The following is a 22,959-nucleotide window of genomic DNA, read 5'->3' as shown; positions in this document are numbered from 1 at the left end:
GCTGAACAGGGTCAAAGAATTTGACAGTCTGTAGACAACACTGCTGCTTTTACTCCCACCAAGTTCAGTTTGTGTCCAGCACAGGGGACACAGATGGCAAACTCATTACTGAACCCGCGCTTGCAATCCAGTATTTCGTCCAGTCATATTTGAGGCATTATCGCATGACTGACCACGGCAGTTTGATAGTGGAATTTTGTTCTCATTAGGAAAATCAACGACAGTGTCTGTTAGATCCTTTGCTCCATGAGAAAATATGGAGATGAACATCAAGAAACCTTCCACAGGCTCACAGCCTTTAATGTATCGGACAGTAAATATCAGTTGATCTGTGTGTGAGATGTCTGGAGTGGATGAGGCGTTTGACATGTCATCTTCAATTCAGTGTCCCCAGGAATCACATAAGACAAGCCCATGACATCACCCTAACAGGAGAAATGTTGAACAAAAATATCTGTATAATAGACAAAACCCAAGATGCAAGAAGATTACAAATTCTTGAAGCAATTCACATAAGAATAGAACAACCTACCATGAACACCCAAATCACGGAACTATTTACTCTACCCACCATGAGAGTAAGGACAAGACCAGAACATAACGATGCCAACACAGAAGACACCGTTCAACATAACAGGCCAATTACACTTGATTAATCTTTTTATGTAGATAGGAGCTGCATCGTATGAGCCAATAGGCCTTCCGCAGTTACCTCTATTCTTATGTTCTTATGTATCCCCCCATGTTTTCACCTTTATTGTCTTATCACCTGACCCAGTGCGGGTATAAAATCAACCAAACCTGAAAATTCCTTTCACTTGTGAATGAAAAATGGAGGTTCGAAACGTTGTGCAAATTGTATAAGTAAGTGTAATTCATTCTATAGTAACTCACTTTTTTTTCTTCACCTTGAAATTACGAAAATGAGTTTTGGAGAACTCCTCTTTCAGCTAAGCCCTGATGCTAAGAAAATAGTTAAAGGGATAGAAGCCCTAAATCAGAAGATAGTAAATACAGAATATGCGGTCATATTCAATGAGACATGTTTAAAAAAAACCTGCTGCCAGTATACACCAATATATATATATATATATATATATATATATATATATATATATATATATATATATATATATATATATATATATATATATATATATATATATATATGTCGTACCTAGTAACCAGAACGCACTTCTCTGTCTACTATGCAAGGCCCGATTTGCCTAATAAGCCAAGTGTTCATGAATTAATTATTTTTCGTCTACCTAACCTACCTAATTTAACCGAACCTAAAATTTTTTTAGGTTCTTTTTTGGCTACCTAACCTAACCTAACCTATAAAGATAAGTTAGGGTAGGATAGTTAGGGTTGGTTAGGTTCAGTCATATATCTACGTTAATTTTAACTCCAATAAAATAAAATTGACCTCATACATAATGAAATGGGTAGCTTTATCATTTCATAAGAAAAAAATTAGAGAAAATATATTATATGAGGAAAACTTGGCTTATTAGGCAAATCGGGCCTTGCATAGTAGGCCGATAAGTGCATTCTGGCTACTAGGTACGACATATATATATATATATATATATATGTCTGAAAAACTCACACCCCAGAAGTGACTCGAACCCATACTCCCAGGAGCAACGCAACTGGTAACTACGGGGCGCCTTAATCCGCTTGACCATCACGGCCGGACAAAAGGAAGTGATAGCCGAAGCTATTTGAACCACTTCCCCGCTGGCAACTCGGATGGTAATCTTGGGAATAGCATTTTATCAAATCACCTCATGAGTTTTCAGACGCATATAGTCCTGGGGACCATTCAGGCTTGTTCGCATATATATATATATATATATATATATATATATATATATATATATATATATATATATATATATATATATATATATATATGTCATACCTAGTAGCCAGAATGCACTTCTAAGCCTACTATGCAAGGCCCGATTTGCCTAATAAGCCAAGTTTTCCTGAATTAATATATTTTCTCTATTTTTTTCTTACGAAATGATAAAGCTACCCATTTCATTATGTATGAGGTCAATTTTTTTTATTGGAGTTAAAATGAACGTAGATATATGACCGAACTTAACCAACCCTACCTAACCTAACCTAACCTATCTTTATAGGTTAGGTTATGTTAGGTAGCCGAAAAAGTTAGGTTAGGTTAGGTTAGATAGGTTAGGTAGTCGAAAAACAATTAATTCATGAAAACTTGGCTTATTAGGCAAATCGGGCCTTGCATAGTAGGCTGAGAAGTGCGTTCCGGCTACTAGGTACGATATATATATAAATATATATATATATATATATATATATATATATATTATATATATATATATATATATATATATATATATATATATTATATATATATATATATATATATATATATATATATATATATATATATATATATATATATATATATATGTCGTACCTAGTAGCCAGAACTCACTTCTGAGCCTACTATGCAAGGCCCGATTTGCCTAATAAGCCAAGTTTTCATGAATTAATTGCTTTTCGACTACCTAACCTACCTAACCTAACCTAACCTAACTTTTTCGGCTACCTAACCTAACCTAACCTATAAAGATAGGTTAGGTTAGGTTAGGTAGGGTTGGTTAGGTTCAGTCATATATCTACGTTAATTTTAACTCTAATTAAAAAAAATTGACCTCTTACATAATAAAATGGGTTGCTTTATCATTTCATAAGAAAAAAGTTAGAGAAAATATATTAATTAATGAAAACTTGGCTTATTAGGCAAATCGGGCCTTGCATTGTAGGCTGAAAAGTGAGTTCTGGCTACTAGGTACGACATATATATATATATATATATATATATATATATATATATATATATATATATATATATATATATATATATATATATATATATATATATATGTCGTACCTAATAGCCAGAACGCACTTCTCAGCCTACTATTCAAGGCCCGATTTGCCCAATAAGCCAAGTTTTCATGAATTATTGTTTTTTCGTCTACCTAACCTACCTAACCTAACCTAACCTAGCTTTTTTTGGCTACCTAACCTAACCTTACCTATAAATATAGGTTAGGTTAGGTTAGGTAGGGTTGGTTAGGTTCGGTCATATATCTACGTTAATTTTACAACCCGTTCTCGCAAATTTAATAAGTCAATATTGACTTATTAAATATGTGCATAGGTGACATACTTAACATAATAGATACCCTTAAAAAGATTCATAGAAAACACCGACCTTACCTAACCTTGTTAGTATCTTAAGATAAGCATCTTATTGCTTCGTAATTACAATTATTACTTAACCTATACCTATTATAGGTTAGGTAATAATTGTAATTACGAAGCAATAAGATGCTTATCTTAACATACTAACAAGGTTAGGTAAGGTCGGTGTTTTCTATGAATCTTTTTAAGGGTATCTATTATGTTTAGTATATCACCTATGCACGTAGTTAATAAGTCAATATTGACTTTACGAATTTGCGAGAACGGGTTGTAATTTTAACTCCAATAAAAAAAAATTTACCTCATACATAGAGAAAAGGGTTGCTTTATCATTTCATAAGAAAAAAACTATAGTAAATATATTAATTCAGGAAAACTTGGCTTATTAGGCAAATCGGGCCTTGAATAGTAGGCTGAGAAGTGAGTTCTGGCTACTAGGTACGACATATATATATATATATATATATATATATATATATATATATATATATATATATATATATATATATATATATATATGTCGTACCTAGTAGCCAGAACGCACTTTTCAGCCTACTATGCAAGGCCCGATTTGCCTAATAAGCCAAGTTTTTATGAATTAATATATTTTCTCTTATTTTTTTCTTATGAAACGATAAAGCTACCCATTTCATGATGTAAGAGGTCAATTATTTTTAATTGGAGTTAAAATTAACATAGATATATGACCGAACCTAACCAACCCTACCTAACCTAACCTAACCTATCTTTATAGGTTAGGTTGGGTTAGATAGCCGAAAAAGTTAGGTTAGGTTAGGTTAGGTAGGTTTGGTAGTCGAAAAACAATTAATTCATGAAAACTTGGCTTATTAGGCAAATTGGGCCTTGCATAGTAGGCTGAAAAGTGCGTTCTGGCTACTAGGTACGACATATATATATATATATATATATATATATATATATATATATATATATATATATATATATATATATATATATATATATATATATATATATATATATATATATATATATATATATATATTAGTATATTTTGGTAGCAGTCTTTCTTGTAGACATATATTATTAAATATGACCGAAAAAGCAACATTAATAATTCTAACAAGAATTTTCTCAATCTTTCGTACATTTCTTTTCACTGTTCGTGGTAATTCAAAAATCAATTCCCCAAAATTCATTTTTATTTCTAGTCTGACGCGACACTTGAGCGTTGGTTGTGGGAAGAGATTATATGTTCCTTAATGGAGCCCTGTTGCTTATGCATCGTTAAACGCCTAGAAAGAGATGTTGTTGTCTTGCCTATATACTGTTTTTTTTGGAGCTTACAGTCCCCAAGAGGGCATTTGAAGGCATTGACGACGTTGGTCTCTTTTAAAGCGTTCTGTTTTGTGTCTGGAGAGTTTCTCATGAGTAGGTTGGCCGTTTTTCTGGTTTTATAGTAAATCGTCAGTTGTATCCTCTGATTTTTGTCTGTAGGGATAACGTTTCTATTAACAATATCTTTCAGGACCCTTTCCTCCGTTTTATGAGCTGTGGAAAAGAAGTTCCTGTAAAATAGTCTAATAGGAGGTATAGGTGTTGTGTTGGTTGTCTCTTCAGAGGTTGCATGGCGTTTCACTTTCCTTCTTATGATGTCTTCGATGAAACCATTGGAGAAGCCGTTGTTGACTAGGACCTGCCTTACCCTACAGAATTCTTCGTCGACTTGCTTCCATTCTGAGCTGTGGCTGAGAGCATGGTCGACATATGCGTTAACAACACTCCTCTTGTACCTATCTGGGCAGTCGCTTTTGGCATTTAGGCACATTCCTATGCTCGTTTCCTTAGTGTAGACTGTAGTGTGGAAACCTCCGCTCTTTTCCATGACTGTTACATCTAGAAAGGGCAGCTTCCCATCCTTTTCCATCTCGTAAGTGAAACGCAGCACGGAACTCCGCTCAAATGCCTCCTTCAGCTCCTGCAGATGTCTGACATCAGGTACCTGTGTAAAAATGTTGTCAACATACCTGCAGTATATGGCCGGTTTCAAGTTCATGTCGACTAAGACTTTTTGCTCGATGGTACCCATGTAGAAGTTTGCAAACAGGACACCTAGGGGAGAACCCATGGCGACCCCATCTACCCCATCTACTTGCTTATACATGTGCCCATCCGGGCTCAAGAAGGGTGCCTCTTTAGTACAAGCTTGGAGTAGTTTCCTTAGGATATTTTCTGGTATGTCAAGAGGAGTACATGCTGGATCACGATACACTCTGTCGGCTATCATCCCGATTGTCTCGTCCACTGGTACGTTGGTGAACAGCGATTCTACGTCCAACAAGGCTCTTATTCCTGTGGCCCGTGTGCCCCACAGTAAGTCAACAAATTCCTTTGGCGACTTCAGGCTGAAGGCGCAAGGGACATAAGGAGTCAGTATGCCGTTGAGTCGCTTCGCTAGTCTGTACGTGGGTGTGGGTATCTGGCAAATGATTGGCCGAAGTGGGTTTCCAGGCTTGTGTGTCTTGACATTTCCATACGCATATCCAGGTTTATATTCCCCAATAATCTTTGGCAGGTGGAGTCCTGATTTCTTGGCGTTCACAGTTTCGATCAGTTTGTTGACCTTTGCTTTCAATTCGGCTGTAGTGTCCTTCGTTACCCTTTGGAATTTAGTTTGGTCTTGTACTAAAGCTTGCACTAAAGAGGCACCCTTCTTGAGCCCGGATGGGCACATGTATAAGCAAGTAGATGGGGTCGCCATGGGTTCTCCCCTAGGTGTCCTGTTTGCAAACTTCTACATGGGTACCATCGAGCAAAAAGTCTTAGTCGACATGAACTTGAAACCGGCCATATACTGCAGGTATGTTGACGACATTTTTACACAGGTACCTGATGTCAGACATCTGCAGGAGCTGAAGGAGGCGTTTGAGCAGAGTTCCGTGCTGCGTTTCACTTACGAGATGGAAAAGGATGGGAAGCTGCCCTTTCTAGATGTAACAGTCATGGAAAAGAGCGGAGGTTTCCACACTGCAGTCTACACTAAGGAAACGAACATAGGAATGTGCCTAAATGCCAACAGCGACTGCCCAGACAGGTACAAGAGGAGTGTTGTTAACGCATATGTCGACCGTGCTCTCAGCCACAGCTCAGAATGGAAGCAAGTCGACGAAGAACTCTGTTGGGTAAGGCAGGTCCTAGTCAACAACGGCTTCTCCAATGGTTTCGTCGAAGGCATCATAAGAAGGAAAGTGAAACGCCATGCAACCTCTGAAGAGACAACCAACACAACACCTATACCTCCTATTAGACTATTTTACAGGAACTTCTTTTCCACAGCTCATAAAACGGAGGAAAGGGTCCTGAAAGAAATTGATAATAGAAACGTTATCCCTACAGACAAAAATCAGAGGATACAACTGACGATTTACTATAAAACCAGAAAAACGGCCAACCTACTCATGAGAAACTCTCCAGACACAAAGCAGAACGCTTTAAAAGAGACCAACGTCGTCTATGCCTTCAAATGCCCTCTTAGGGACTGTAAGCTCCAAAAAAACCAGTATATAGGCAAGACAACAACATCTCTTTCTAGGCGTTTAACGATGCATAAGCAACAGGGCTCCATTAAGGAACATATTATCTCTTCCCACAACCAAACCATCGCCAGAGAAATCCTAGTAAACAACACAGAAATCATCGATAGATACAGCGATAGCAGGCGGCATGACGTTTGCGAGGCACTACACATTAAAAAGTCAACACCAGCAATCAACAGCCAATTAATGCACAACTATATTCTACCCACCTCAAGACTCCGCTCCAATATAGAAGCATCAAGAAATATGGACCAATAGGCTTTCTACAATCACTTTCATTCAATACCCATTGTTTCGTGTTCTGTCTTGTGTTGATGAAATTAATACCCTATTAATACCACCTCACCCCATCCACCTCACTCAAATGTAGATATAAACAAATTGGAGATGTGTAAGTTCTATTCAGTTGTGTATGTGTAAACTAAAGTCTTTGAAAATGTAATAAGTTTTACGAAACGCGCTCAAGTGTCGCGTCAGACTAGAAATAAAAATGAATTTTGGAGAATTGATTTTTGAATTACCACCAACAGTGAAAAGAAATGTAGGAAAGATCGAGAAAATTTGTGTTAGAATTATTAATCTTACTTTTTCGGTCATATATAATATATATATATATATATATATATATATATATATATATATATATATGTCGTACCTAGTAGCCAGAACGCACTTCTATGCCTACTATGCAAGGCCCGATTTGCCTAATAAGAAAAGTTTTCCTGAATTAATATATTTTCTCTAATTTTGTTCTTATGACATGATAAAGCTACCCATTTCATTATGTATGAGGTCAATTTTTTTTTATTGGAGTTAAAATTAACGTAGATATATGACCGAACCTAACCAACCCTACCTAACCTAACCTAACCTATCTTTATAGGTTAGGTTAGGTTAGGTGGCCGAAAAAGTTAGGTTAGGTTAGGTTAGGTAGGTTAGGTAGTCGAAAAACAATTAATTCATGAAAACTTGGCTTATTAGGCAAATCGGGCCTTGCATAGTAGACATAGAAGTGCGTTCTGGCTACTAGGTACGACATATATATATATATATATATATATATATATATATATATATATATATATATATATATATATATATATAATCTGAAAACTCATACCTCAGAAGTGACTCAAACCCATACTGCCAGGGGCACACTGCAACTGGTGTATACAGGACACCTTAATCCACTCGACCATCACGACCGGTCAAAAGCTGATGGTAGCCGAGGCTATTTTGCCCATCAGCCCGCCGGCACTCTGATGGTAATCTTGGGCTTAGTATTTTATCAAATCACCTCATTCTTTGGGGCACACGTGAGGAACATTAATGCGAACAAGCCTGAATGGTCCCCAGGACTATTTGCAACTGAAAACTCACACCCCAGAAGTGACTCAAACCCATACTGCCAGGAGCACATTGCAACTGGTGTGTACAGGACACCTTAATGCACTCGACCATCACAACCGGTCAAAAGCTGATGGTAGCCGAGGCTATTTTGCCCATCAGCCCTCCGGCACTCTGATGGTAATCTTGGGCATAGTATTTTATCAAATCACCATATTCTTTGGTGCACACATGAGAAACAGAAATGCGAACAGTGTAAAGCAGTGTAAAGCGCCCTAAACGCCTCCTCACTTAGGTTTCTGAATGACGTTCAAACTTTTGCCAGTGTAGAGTACACTGCTGTCGATATCCTATATATATGTGCCTGAGGAGTTAGGTGTTACGTCTATGCCCAGGTCTCTTTCTCGAATCGTCACAGGTAGGCAGTTTCCCTTCATTGTGTACTGTCCCTATGGTCTCCTGTCAACTAATCCCATTTCCGTAACTTTACATTTGCTTGTGTTGAACTCCAGTAGCCATTTATCTGACTATCTCTGCAACCTGTTCAAGTCAACTTGGAGGATCCTACAATCCTCATCTGTCACAACTCTTCTCATGAACTTTGCGTCATCCGCGAACATCGACATGTAGGATTCTACTTCTGTAAACATGTTATTTATGTACATTGAAAATAGAATTGGTCCCAGCACCGATCCTTGAGGTACTCCACCCGTTACTGTTCGCCAGTCCGACTTCTCGCCCCCTTACTGTAACTCTCTGCCTCCTTTCTGTTAGAAAGTTCCTTACACATTCTAGGGCCTTTCCGCTTACTCCTGCCTGCCTCTCAAGTTTGAATAGCAGTCTCCTGTATGATACTAAAACTGATTTTTTGGTAGTCCAGAAATATGCATTCTGACCATTTTTCCCTGTCTGCCTTATTCTTGTTACGTTATCATAGAATTCTAGAAGGTTTGTTAGGCATGGTTTCCCTTCCCTGAACCCATATTGGTGTTTGTTTACATACTTAATGTTCTCTAGGCGTGTAACCAGTCTTAACCTGATTATTCTTTCAAGTACTCTACAGGGAATGCTTGTCAGTGATACAGGTCTGTAGTTAAGTGCCTCCTCCAGATCTCCTTTTTTTGAAAATTTGTACCACATTTGCCTTCTTCCAGCAACAGGGCAATTCTCCCATCATAAGTGGCTCATTATAGATCCTTGCCAGAGGTCCGCTGAGGGCCTGCGCTGCTTCTTTTAGTATCCACGGTGATGCTTTGTCTGGTCCTATTGCATTAGTTGCATCCAGTGTTGTTAGCTGTTTATTACCTCCTCTGCTGTCACCTCTATATCTGTTAGTCTCTCATCTTGGGTCATCTCTTCTAACAATCAGAGCTGCTCAGGCTCGGTTGTGAACACTCCATGAAAACTGGCATTCAGTGGCTGGCAGATTTCCCTATCACTGTCTGTATATGCCCCTTCTGTTTTCCTTAGTCTTGTCACTTGGTGGTTCACCGACATATTCCTTCTTATATGGCTATGTAGTAATTTTTGTTGCTTTCTTGCTTTGATCACAATATCGTTCTTTCCGATACTCTTCTTATGTTAATGTAATTGTTCCTAGCTCTGTCGCATCTAATCCTGTTGTCCTCTGTCCTTTGTCTTCTGTACTTCCACCACGCCCTCCTGCTTCTAATTTTTGCTTCCTGACACTGTTTATTAAATCAGGGGTTATTATATTCTCTCCAACTTTTTTCCTTTACTGTTGGTATAAATCTCTCTTTGGCCTCCTTACATTTCCATATGACAATATCCATCATATCTTGGACTGTCTTTTCTAATTTCTTCCTCCCACTGCATTCCTCCCAGACAGTCCCTTATACTCCTGTAGTCTCCCTTTCCTGTAGTCAACTCTCCTTTCCCAGACCTCTTGTCCCATGGTCATAATTTTAAGTTTCATCATATAGTCAAAGACTAGGACACAATGATCACTGGCTCCTAGAGGTATTGTGTGACCCGCACTGCGAACACACACGAAGTATGCGGACCCAGCTGGAGCCCGTACATTGTCAAGAACAAGGCTAAGCTGGAAAAATTTTACAGGTATGCCACTAGGCTAGTTCCATAACTAAGAGGCATGAGTTACGAGGAAAGGTTGCATGAAATACACTTCACGTCGCTGCAAGACAGAAGAGCTCTGGGAGGCATGATCACCAAATATAAAATTCTTAGAGGAATTGGCAGGGTAGACCAGGAGGGATTATTTAACACAGGTGGTACACGCAGTAAGGGACACAGGTGGAACAGGAGCCACAGAGACATTAGAAAGAACCATTTCAGTGTCAGAGTAGTTAGAAAATGGAATGCACCAGGAAGTGATGTGGTGGAGGCTGACTCCATACACAGTTTCAAATGTAGATATGATAGAGCCCAGTTGGCTCAGGAATCTGTACATCAGTTGATTGACAGTTGAGAGGCGGGACCATATTGCCGAGGCTCAACCCCCGCAATCACGACTAGGTTAGTACACGCAATGCGTGTCCACGGGTGTGTGTATGCACAGCTGTACATTTGAACACATGTCGAGTGATGAGTGGTGAGGTGTGCCACATGGACCACGGGAGCCAGGCTGTGGACTGTGTAACAGTCCATGCATACAGAGTGCTGGGTGTCATGGTATGGATGGCGGCTGTGAGCGTGTGTGTGAGTGTGTGTGAGCGGGTGTGAGCGGGTGTGAGCGTGTGTAAGTGTGTGTGAGCGAGTGTAAGTGTGTGTGAGAGAGTGTGAGCGAGTGTAAGTGTTTTTGAGCCCGTGTGAGCGTGTGTAAGTGTTTGTGAGCGTATGTAAGTGTGTGGGAGCGTGTGTAAGTGTGTGTGAGCGTGTGTGAGCGGATGTGAGCTGGTGTGAGTGTGTGTGAGCGAGTGTGAGCGTGTGTAAGTGTGTGTGTGCGAGTGTAAGTGTGTGTGAGCGTGTGTGCGTGTGTGTGAGCGTGTGTAAGTGTGTGTGAGTGGCTGTGTGCGTGTGTAAGTGTGTGTGAGCGTGTGTGAGCAGGTGTGAGTGTGTGTGAGCGAGTGTGAGCGTGTGTAAGTGTGTGTGAGCGAGTGTAAGTGTGTGTGAGTGTGTGAGCGTGTGTAAGTGTGTGTGAGCGGCTGTGTGCGTGTGTAAGAGTGTGTGTGAGCGTGTGTGAGCAGGTGTGAGTGTGTGTGAGCGAGTGTGAGCGTGTGTAAGAGCAAGTGTACGTGTGTGTGAGCGTGTGTAAGTGTGTGTGAGCGGCTGTGTGCGTGTGTAAGAGTGTGTGTGAGCAAGTGTAAGTGTGTGTGAGCGTGTGTAAGTGTGTGTGAGCGTGTGTAAGTGTGTGTGAGTGGCTGTGAGCGTGTGTAAGTGTGTGTGAGCGTGTGTAAGTGTGTGTACTCACCTAGTTGTGTTTGCGGGGGTTGAGCTCTGGCTCTTTGGTCTCGCCTCTCAACTGTCAATCAACTGGTGTACAGATTCCTGAGCCTATTGGGCTCTATCATATCTACATTTGAAACTGTGTATGGAGTCAGCCTCCACCACAACACTTTTTAATGCATTCCATTGTTAACTACCCTGACACTGAAAAATTCTTTCTAACGTTTCTGTGGCTCATCTGGGTACTAAGTTTCCACCTGTGTCCCCTTGTTCGTGTTCCACCCGCGCTAAAGAGTTTGTCTTTGTCCACCCTGTCAATTCCCCTGAGAATTTTGTAGGTGGTTATCATGTCTCCCCTTACTCTTCTGTTTTCCAGGGTTGTGAGGTTCAGATCCCTTAGCCTTTCCTCGTAACTCATTCCTCTCAGTTCCGGGACCAGTCTGGTGGCATACCTCTGAATCTTCTCTAACTTCGTCTTGTGTTTAACTAGGTATGGACTCCAGGCTGGAGCTGCATACTCCAGGATTGGTCTTACATAAGTGGTATATAGGGTCCTGAACGATTCCTTACACAAGTTTCTAAAGGCAGTTCTTATATTGGCCAGTCTAACATATGCTGCTGATGATATCCTTTTGATGTGGGCCTCTGGGGACAGGTTCGGTGTGATATCGTCCCCCAAATCTTTCTCTCTATTTGACTCTTGTAGGATTTCACCTCCTAGATGGTACCTTGTGTTCAGCCTTCTGCTCTCTTCGCCTAATTTCATTACTTTACATTTTCCTGAGTTGAACTTTAGCAGCCATTTTCTAGACCATTCCTCCAGTTTGTCCAGGTCGTCCTGTAGTCTCTGTCTATCTTCATCTGTTTTGGTTCTTCTCATAATTTTTGCATCATCAGCAAACATTGAGAGGAATGAGTCTATACCCTCTGGAAGGTCGTTTACATATACTAGAAACAGGATGGGTCCGAGTACAGAGCCCTGTGGGACTCCGCTGATGACATCTCGCCACTCTGATGCCTCCCCCCTCACCGTTACTCGCTGTTTCCTATTGCTTAGATACTCCCTTATTCACTGGAACACCTTACCTTTTACTCCTGCCTGGTGCTCCAGTTTTTGTAACTGTCTTTTGTGAGGTACTGTGTCAAAGACTTTCTGACAGTCCAAGAAAATGCAGTCTGCCCACCCTTCTATTTTCTGCCTAATTTGTGTTGCTTGGTCATAGAATTCTATTAGGCCTGTGAGGCACGATTTACCATCTCTAAACCCATGCTGGTGGTGTGTTACAGAGACGTTTCCTTCCAGATGCTCTACGAGCCCTTTCCTCACACTCTTCTCCCCAACACCTTGCATGTTATACAAGTTAGGGAAACTGGCCTGTAGTTTAGTGCCTCTTGCCTGTCACTCTTTTTGTAAATTGGGACTACATTAGCTGTCTTCCAACTTTTCGGAAGGTCTTCCGTTTCCAGTGACCTGTTATACACCATAGAGAGTGGCACACTTAGTGCTTCTGAACCTTCTTTTAGAATCCACGGTGAGATTCTGTCAGGCCCAACAGCCTTTGACACATTCAACTCCAACAGATTCCTTTTGACTTCATCACTGGTGAGATAAATTTCCTACAAGGTTGTTCGGTTTGCCTCCTCATTTAGTGCAGGGACCTCTCCTTGCTCTATTGTAAAGACCTCCTGGAATCTCTTGTGGAGTTCTTCACACACCTCTTTATCGTTCTCTGTGTATCTGTTCTCCCCTTTTTTCAGTTTCATCACTTGTTCCTTCACTGCTGTTTTCCTCCTGATGTGGTTGTGGAGCAGTTTTGGTTGGGTCTTAGCTTTACTCGCATTGTCATTTTCATACTGCCTCTCTGCTTCTCTCCTCACTCTGATGAACTCATTTCTGGCCCTCTGGTATTTCTCCCTGCTCTCTGGTGTTCTGTTGTTCCTGTAGTTTCGCCATGTTCTTTTACTCAATTGCAATGTTGCTGCACATTCCTGGTTGAACCACAGATTCTTCTGTTGCTTTCCATTTTTCACTTTTTGGACTGGGATAAACCTGTTTGCAGCCTCCTGACACTTCTGAGTGACATAATCCATCATATCCTGTACAGTCTTTTCTCTGAGTTCTGTTTCCCATGGTATTCCTATTAGGAAGTTCCTCACCTCGTCATATTTTCCTTTTCGGTAATTTAGTCTTTTTCCTTCCAATCCCATCCTTGGATAGATTATCCCTACTTCTACCAGATACTCAAATATCAATACACTGTGGTCACTCATTCCTATGGGGGCTTCATATTTGACTCCCTTATTTCTGAGCCATTTAAGGTGAAAATCAAGTCGAGTCTAGCTGGTTCGTCATTTCCTCTCATTCTTGTGGGCCCCTTGACATGTTGGCTCAGAAAGTTCCTTGTACTCACTTCCAAAAGTTTAGATCTCCATGTGTCTTCACCTCCATGTGGGTCCCCATTCTCCCAGTCTATCTTTCCATGGTTGAAATCGCCCATGATTAAGAGTCTGGATCCATTCCTGCAAGCAACTGAAGCTGCTCTCTGTATTATGTTAATTTTAGCCATGTTGTTTCTGTCGAACTCTTGTCTAGGACTTCTGTCATTTAATGGAGGGTTGTAAATAACTGCCACTATTATCTTAGGTCCATTCATTGTCATAGTTTCTGTTATGTAATCTCTGAATCCGTCGCAGCTCGGAATTTCCATTTCTTCAAAGCTCCAGTCCTTCCTTATCAGCAGAGCCACTCCTTCTCCTCCTCCTCTCCCGTCTCTCTCTTTTCTTACTATATAAAAGTCCTTTGGAAACACAGCATTTTTTAAGACTCCTGACAATTTTGTTTCTGTGAGTCCTATTACATCTGGGTTTTCTTCCTGTGCCCTTTCTGTCAGTTCACTTGCTTTTTTGGTAATCCCATCGATGTTTGAGTACATTACCTTGAAGCTCACTTTCCTATGTCTATTTTCACCAACCCTCCCCACTAGTGCAGGAAGCTGTTCCATGGGCATTGCTGCTTGGGTAGGCTCATCCTCCTGTGGGGTAGTTACCAGGGGTTCTGCGGGAGGTGGGGGTGGGGGGAAAGGAGGGGCAGAGGGAGAATGGCTTAGAACTGGGGGTGGGGGATGGAGGACTTAGTTCGTGTCTGGGCCGGCTTGGGGCAGGAGGAAGACCAGGAAGTGGGAGGGAAGGGGGTACTCGGGGTAGGGAAGGAGGGTGGAATTGGGTGGAATAGTGGAACTCCTCACCTATAGGGTGGTGAGTTGGGATGTTGCAGTCCCCTCTGGGGTTCCCGAGGTGCTGGGTTGGGGTTCCACACTCCCCCCTGGGATTGCTGGGCTGGGGGTTGAGGTTCCCTGGTCCCTTTCCCTCTGCCTGTGTCTTTTCCTTGCATCTGCTGTCTGTATTACCTCTGTCCTGGTCATGTCCCTCTAAAGGAATACCTGTCTGTAATTCGTTACATATTTCAGCTTGCTGTTTTTTGCTAGTATGTCCTCTTTGATGCACTCGTTTTTGAGCACTACCTTGATCAACTGGTCTTTGTCTTTGTTGTACTGGCCAATTCGGAAATCTTTTCTATGTCTTTTTCAGCCCCTTCCAGACCTATCTCCTTTAGTATCCTTGCCACTGCAGCTTTGTCCTTAGACCTCCAATCTTCCCTTGTGGAACCCTCTTGTTCCTTAGCACCTATCACTACTACAGCTCTTTTCCTTTCCAGTAACTGGCTCGTGCATCTAGCTGCCTCCTGAGAGGTTACTGCTTTCATTACAACTTCCTTGACTGTGGCCATTGCTCCTGGGCTCTTCAGCATTTTAGCAAAGGTGGCACCCATTGTAGGGGTCCTTGCCATTGCTACATCTCCTGGTACCTGGGGGTTGGTCCCCTGGGCCACAGTTACACTCATCATGTCTGCGTCTAGCATACAACTAGTACTGTTTTATGAAAACACGTCTTTATATCTATCCATTTTCTTTATATAGGCAGGTCTTTTCGTTATTCGGCCACCTGCTATCAATTTAGGACCTATACTTTTCAATGTTTCCATACCACGTTTTCTAATTGAATCTTTCAAAGTACCTTGGCCTGCATTTATATCCTGCAAAACATTCTGTCCCATTGTCAATGCTGCTGGCATAATAGTTTGTAATAGGAAAGGAGTTGCTCTACGAGCTTGATCAGTTAAGAAACTTAATATTCCACTTCCTCTTAAATGTCTTCTATCAAAAACAGTAATATCGCCCAGTGCTCCACCTCTCTTCCCTCGAGGTGCGATAAATCGCCCTACCTCGTCAACGGACAGCTGTACAAACCCGACCCTCATGTTTAAACGTGCCAGGAGAGAATGATAAACTCCCTCTACTCTTACCATTATATATCAACGGGTCTAATATGTAATACTGCAATTGTACATCCTTCCTTTTCAAAATATACAGGCTCCCCATCTTGATCTGTTAATTTAATACTGATGCCATCAATATTAGTCGTATTTAAAGGTTTATATAATTTCCTGTGTGTTACATTACTTTGAAACGAAACAACGTCCAAAATATTTACAATCTGATTACCAAACATGGTGGGCTGCACCTTATCACAATATACACACAAGAAATCTATACGGCCTCCTGGCCTAGGATGATAATAGCATGTATCTTGTACAGTTATCCTATTATTAGGTAGTTTATTCATAATAAAAATATCATAGGCTTTACCTACTTCAGCTCCAATAACTTTACATATATTTCGACCGAAAGATAAAGAAATTCGAACAACCAATTTACCATCCTTTGTAATAAATAATTTTAACAACTTCTCACTAAATGCTGCATTAAACTTATTTCGATTAATACTCGAATCATATTTCATATAAACGTCCCCATGGTCTGGAAAATTATAATTAAGTACGGGTCCTATAAAACTCAGTGAACCTTTTGAAAATATAGTTGAAATTTCTCTATTTAAAATAGTCGTTAGCTCTATGCAATTATCACTCGCTAAAATATCTGACTTTAAAGTGAAAGATGTATTCACCGTACTCAAATCAGATAAATTTTTATTAGACACTAGAAGTTGAACTGAAATATGACTTTCCGGGTCATTCCTCATAACAAATAAATAAGATGGAGGCAGGAATATATTCTTCAGGCACACTTCATAAACTTTATTCAGGTCTAAAGGCAGCTGATTATGTAATCTATTTTCAAAGGCATTGGGAGCATTGTTTTTAAATACATCAGTATCAGAGTTACTCGCTGCATATATAACGTAACTATCCATCCTGTAGACTATTAGTAAATTATAAAAATAAACAGAAACTCACCTTAATATGGTATCCAGGTAAACTCTCCTTCATCTCCAGCCTTGATCTTCCTCTTCAAACTCGGAGGAGAAAACACTTAATTTTTCGCATCTACATTTCTAAATAAATTGTTAGGTGTAGAGGTCAAAGAAAAAAACCAACTTGGCTATGGGCAATTTATCTTCTGGGAATAACAATTTCGAAGTGCACATCCTGCCTATAACATCATCAACAATATTGATCCCAGTAACTGGTGATGTTATGTTCCCTTCCTCATCCCACTTTCCAAGTCCAGTTGTATTAAAATAATTTAACAGGGAGACTGCAAAATCATAATCCTTAAGCTTTAATCTTAAGTCTATCAAGTGTTGTATAACAGGATTTGTTCTCACTGTCGTAGGCATCTCAACGCTTACTGCCATAGGCTTCTGTTAATCAAAAGCTTTTCGTGGTACAAGATAGAATTCTTTCATTATTCCTTATTAAATAGCCTTGAAATAAAATTTATAGGTATGGGAAGTAAAATTCCCAATAAATTACCTCCTCTTTTACTCGTTAATATGTCTTTCTTGAGTGAAATAGCCGTCTTCTTACAGGCTAATGTATGGAGTAGAGCTCTATATTTAGAAAATCTCTTTAAAATAGGCTTCCCAACTTCAATTTTATTTGTTAAGAAATTATTAAATATTTCAGATAGGCAAAGTATATGTTCCTTTTTAAGAGTCTTAATTAACTTTTTCCTAGAATTATAACCTAATCTAGCTAATAGTTCGAAAAATCCACGATACTTGCTAACTAGGGCTGCTTCTTCATAGTTTCTTCACGTCATCTGAATTCACCCACTGATCAAATGAACTAACGTAACCGACGTATCTAACTTTATATAAAGTAGTATTACCAACTTTATGTTTACTTATAATTCTCTCAATTTCAAATGTATCTGACAAGTAGGTGGGAGTCAGCTCCTCTCTATAAAATCCGCCTTCTATAAGTCTATTATTTAAGTCCTTTAAATAATATAAAGGCACAGGTTGTTTAGTATCAATTTGAGCAATAGTAAATATTTCCCTAGTGTTCTGTTGATGAAAACCTCTTTAGAACTTTGAAATACGATTAGATAAGGCAAGCCGTACTGTATCTCCCACAGACAGATGATTACTGATGCGTGGCTTAGTCTGCTGCTCTCCTTTATACATGAGCTTAAACTGCCTAGTCACATCTTGAGGCGAAGATAAAGCATGTACATCAATAGGTATTTTCCCCTTTAATCCTCTATGTGGTGTTCTGTTATACGTTTTAATTATACGTTATTATACGTTTTATACGGTTGTTCCTCAGAACAACCTGCAACCCATCGATATGCCAATAAAAATGTTCCTCTACAAACATATAACTGAAATAAACTACACACAATAAATGTTTCACTTGACATCTCCCTGCTTCCCGAACGCCGCGAGTATGGACTCCCCCATCCAGGACGAATCCATCCTCCGCCTCCTGCTGAGCGGTTCCTCCACCTGCCACCACAAGGCAGGCCAATATAATAACACGGTACAACACAGTACATCCTTGCCACTCACGTCAAAACTTGTAAATGACTTCCCCCAGTAAATTATCCACCAATAATTCACACTTTACCACAACACAACAGTAAAATAAGCGCTGGCCAATATAATAATGGAAATTATTTATAACCAAGGGAAACCTCCCTGTTACCACTTTCACTGCTGAAAAAGGGAATCAAATTGCAGCGAATTACATACAAGGCACATACAGAAAATTGAAACGAATAAAGAACACTTTACTCCACCACTCAATGTGTCTCTAGGTGTCCTCACACATCAACCTCATAGTTGGGTTCAACCTCAACTTGGTGACGGCAAACAGGGTAATCTCACACGTCTCCGATTCCCATTCACCTCACTAGGTGCTCGACTGGGACAAAGGACAGACGGAACACTGGATGCGAAACCAGCTTCAGAGTTTTATTACCCAAAACTGAAACAGTGTACTTACATCAATCTCGTGGGCCTGCCACACACACTCACATACATACACGTCAACCTCACTCCCACTGCTGCTGCTGGATGATGACGTAGGCGTCCTCACTTCGTACACGTGGTCGGTTGGAGCACCAGGTCCTAGACCACGGGATAGCTCCACACACAGAGACTAGATGGCGAGAACTCGCAGGCTTAGGGCAACCAGACACAGTTGGGATGCGGTACCACGCCCATCCACTTGACACGGTACCCTAGGATACAATGGTACACGGCACAGAGTCCTTCACTGTTCACTGCTAATTCCTCGGAATTACGAACTTAAGGTTTCTCTCATAACACTGAAACCTTCCCTAGTTCGTCTCACTGCAGTACCTTCAAGCTAAGATATGATAAACGGCGGATGTCAATAACACAAGCCGATCACAGACTCACTCAGTCCAGCTGCTCTGAGATAGCGTCTCACGATCACGCGGCTTAGATGTCGCAGTTCACACTAAAAATCGTTGCATACACCTTTTTTCGATGTCGGATTCTTACTGACGGCACCTGGAAAGATTGCACGACGTTAAGCGTGACTTTAGTAACGTTGCAGGTGGTATTTCACGATGCTTGGCCTTAGCACGAGAAGTACGTCTATCTATGGTAACGTTCTTAATAAGCATAATTAACATCTTGGCGCCAAGACAGCCCCGGGATACCATGCGGTACCCCTCAGCACCTTGACCAATCATGGTTCAGCATTCCTGAGGCCCAAGTGCCATGGCCAATGGCGTACCTTGCCTCACGATGCTACCCCCTCTCTCACGAGGTGGACACGTGATAGGGGGTGTAGCCTACAGCCGTTAACCCCCCAAACCTCCCTCTCTACACTTGACTTGTACAGACATTTCCCTGAAATCAACTCCCTCCTGTAATTTCATTCACAGACCTGATACAGCTATCAGAATGACATCAATGGCTAGCAAATGTCACGGGCTGTCCAACGACACCCAACACAACTGTGGAAAAGTTATATTCAGAAAGATGAATCACGGTGCACCTCACTGGTGCACTATGCAATTCCGTACTTCATCCAGTGCACGAGAGAGCAGGAAAAATACGTCTCCTGATAACAAGAACTTTCCAAAATCTACAATAGACCTAAGGACTCATGTCGCGATGACGTGTAATGGTTAAATTACTCAGTCACTGAATGGCTCTGCAAACTCAGAATTCTCAAGAATAGATGGTATCAATGTATAGTCTGCACTCTACGTGACTTTACATGAAATGGAATATAAAACTTATATTATTATATCATTCAAAATCACGAAGGCTTCGAAACTACAGTGAGGTCGCTGTCTAGGGTCATGGTGACTTGTAACTGTTGAGTTATTGGACATTAACCCATCACCGTATCATCATGATTGACTTAAATTCGAATAAGTTATCTGCACTTAGTCAAAATTAAAGTACTGTTGAATTTGTTTCAACAAATTTGTTTTGTTTCTCTATTAACACTTCAGCTTACATTGCTGAGTGGCGACTCTAGGTGGTCATGTGCTCTGTTGAGCAACATTACTGTCTTCTGAAACTTGTGGTAAAAGTACCTCTCTGGAACAGTCATGTTCAACTAATTCTAGAGGTTATCTTTTCCAGGGTTTTCAAGGTAGTAGTGCCTCGATACTGAACCTAAACTATCTGTAGGATACCTTGGCGATCGGGGTGGACATCGACAATCTTGCCTATAGGTTAATCGGACCTAGGTCCATCACTGTCAACTAAGACTAGATCACTTGGTTTCGGTTGAACTTTATTGTAGGAGCTTGGAGTTCCATAATGGTATTCTATTAGAGCGGTGAGATATTCACGAGTCCATACTTCATTCCTTTTCTCTATTACCCTTGAAAGATGTTTGTAACTTTCCACCAAATCACTTCTACTAACATATAAAGGGTCAGCTGGATCCTCGTCTGCTGGAGATATTAGAAGGCTCAGAAGATCACCATAAATCAAATGAGAGGGACTCAGGGGTTCTCTCTGGGAGAAGTCATCAGAAAGGTAAGTTAATGGTCTGTTATTGACTCGTGCCTCAATTTCTGTGACAAGGGTCTGCAACTCAGTGAGGCTAATTTTCTGTTGGTGTAAGGCCTTTCTTAGGCATTTCTTGACAGTTCCCACCATGCTTTCATAAAATCCGCCTTGCCACGGGGCTCGTGGAGGAATAAATTTCCAGTGGCACTGTCTCTGTTTTAGCACTAAACATACCTCTGGATGGTACCATATCTCTCGTAGGCATGCTTCTCCGGCTTCAATTTGACCCGTTATTTGAGATCATCAATTTGGGGCAGGATCTGCGTGCTGCAAATCTATGAAAGGCTTGGAGAAAGACTTCTGCACTCATGTCAGAAGTACTTCTAAATGTACGCCTCGTGTGGTTGCACACATGATGAGGCATAAATAGGCATTCACCGGAATTTTATCTGGAGTGCCAGTTAAAATTAAAGCTCCTGGGTAATCGACTCTTGTGGTCTCAAAAGGACGAAGGTGGACAACTCGCTCCTTAGGGAGTGGTGGAGGTCCTGGGTAAGGAAACACTCGAGCATCATACCTCCTGCAGACTACACAAGACTTGATAAGGGATTTGACAGTTTGACGACCTTGAGGAAGCCAAAATTTCTGTCTAAGATCAGTGAGAGTGTCTAACACTCCACCATGTAAGGTGATGATAATGTAAAACTATAAGTTTAGTTATGATGTGGTGACGTGGTAGAAATATAGAATTTTTTGTTTCCAAATCAATATCTGCATGAAGCAGACGTCCTCCACACCTTAATATATTGTGGTTATTTGAGTCATACTAAAGGCCCAGAGACTTACTTAACTTATCTGGAAGATGTTCATATTCTCTTCCATAAGTCTCTTGTTGAGCTCGTTTGAGCCAATATTTAATATGACTGGGAAATCGATACTTGATCCCTACTTTGATGAGAAAATCAAAGACGATTTCAGTAACTTGTCTAAACTGGAGTATGAATGAGGATTGATAGCTAAAGATCGAGGAGGTTCCGGATCCATCGTGGGTGTAGTGATGTTGGTCACGATGAATTGTGTCTTTAGTTTAGGCCACTGACCATTAACCAGCCATGCGGGTCCATTAAGCCAATTTTCGGTTTTAACTAACTGTTTTAATGTTGAACCTCTTAATAGGTAAAAAAACTATTTTCGGTTTTAACTAACTGTTTTAATGTTGAACCTCTTGATAGGTAATCGGCTGGATTGTCCTTAGTGGGGACATGTTTCAATTTATATCCAGCAGATAGTTCATGTATTTCCCTAACTCGATTGTTCACGTAGGGAGTTTTGTTGTTATTATTTCTTACCCATTGTAAGATTGCCTCGTTGTCTGACCACACTACGAAACTCAAAGTGAATATTACTGAATGCCTTAGTCCAGCAATGAGCCAGTCTTACTCCTACTAATAAGGCAGTTAACTCTATTTCAGGTAAGGACCTCCTTTTCAATGGGGCCACTCTTGCCTTTGAAGTAAGCAGAAATTATTGTTGTGTATTAACTAAATAGGCTACTGCACAATACGCTTTGCCTGAAGCATCACAAAACACATGTAAATTTGTGGGTAAGTTCTGTCCTAAAGCATTACGTGGAAATTTCAGAGCACTAAGTTTATTAAAATCTGTGGTCAATGTCTGCCATTTGTCTTGCAACTCAATTGGTAATGGATCATTCCAACCTAAATTATTCTGCCAGCACTCCTGCATGAGGAGTTTGCCCTTAATTAAAATAGGACTAAACAAGCATAAAGGGTCAAAAGGCTGACTGACATATGAGAGTATCTTTCTCATGGTTAGGGGTGATTTGTTAGTTTCCACTGACTTGACATTCAACTCGTCAGTTGACGTGTTCCTTCCATGCCTAGGATCTTTAGTTTCTTGGGTACTTGATAGTCAGGAAATTCTTTCTCGATTATCTGATTTAATTGTTGGTTATTAGAGGCCTACAACTGCAATTATATATTGGCCGCTAGCAATTCACGGTTAGCCTCATGGTAAATTTTCACTAATTCATTTTCATCATTAGCGGTTCCTTGAAAGTTGTCCACGTACAGGTTGTTGCTAA

Source organism: Procambarus clarkii, chromosome 58 (assembly GCF_040958095.1).
Source record: "Procambarus clarkii isolate CNS0578487 chromosome 58, FALCON_Pclarkii_2.0, whole genome shotgun sequence".
NCBI classification, from domain to species: domain Eukaryota; kingdom Metazoa; phylum Arthropoda; class Malacostraca; order Decapoda; family Cambaridae; genus Procambarus; species Procambarus clarkii.
Note: the sequence above shows the minus strand (reverse complement) of the source record.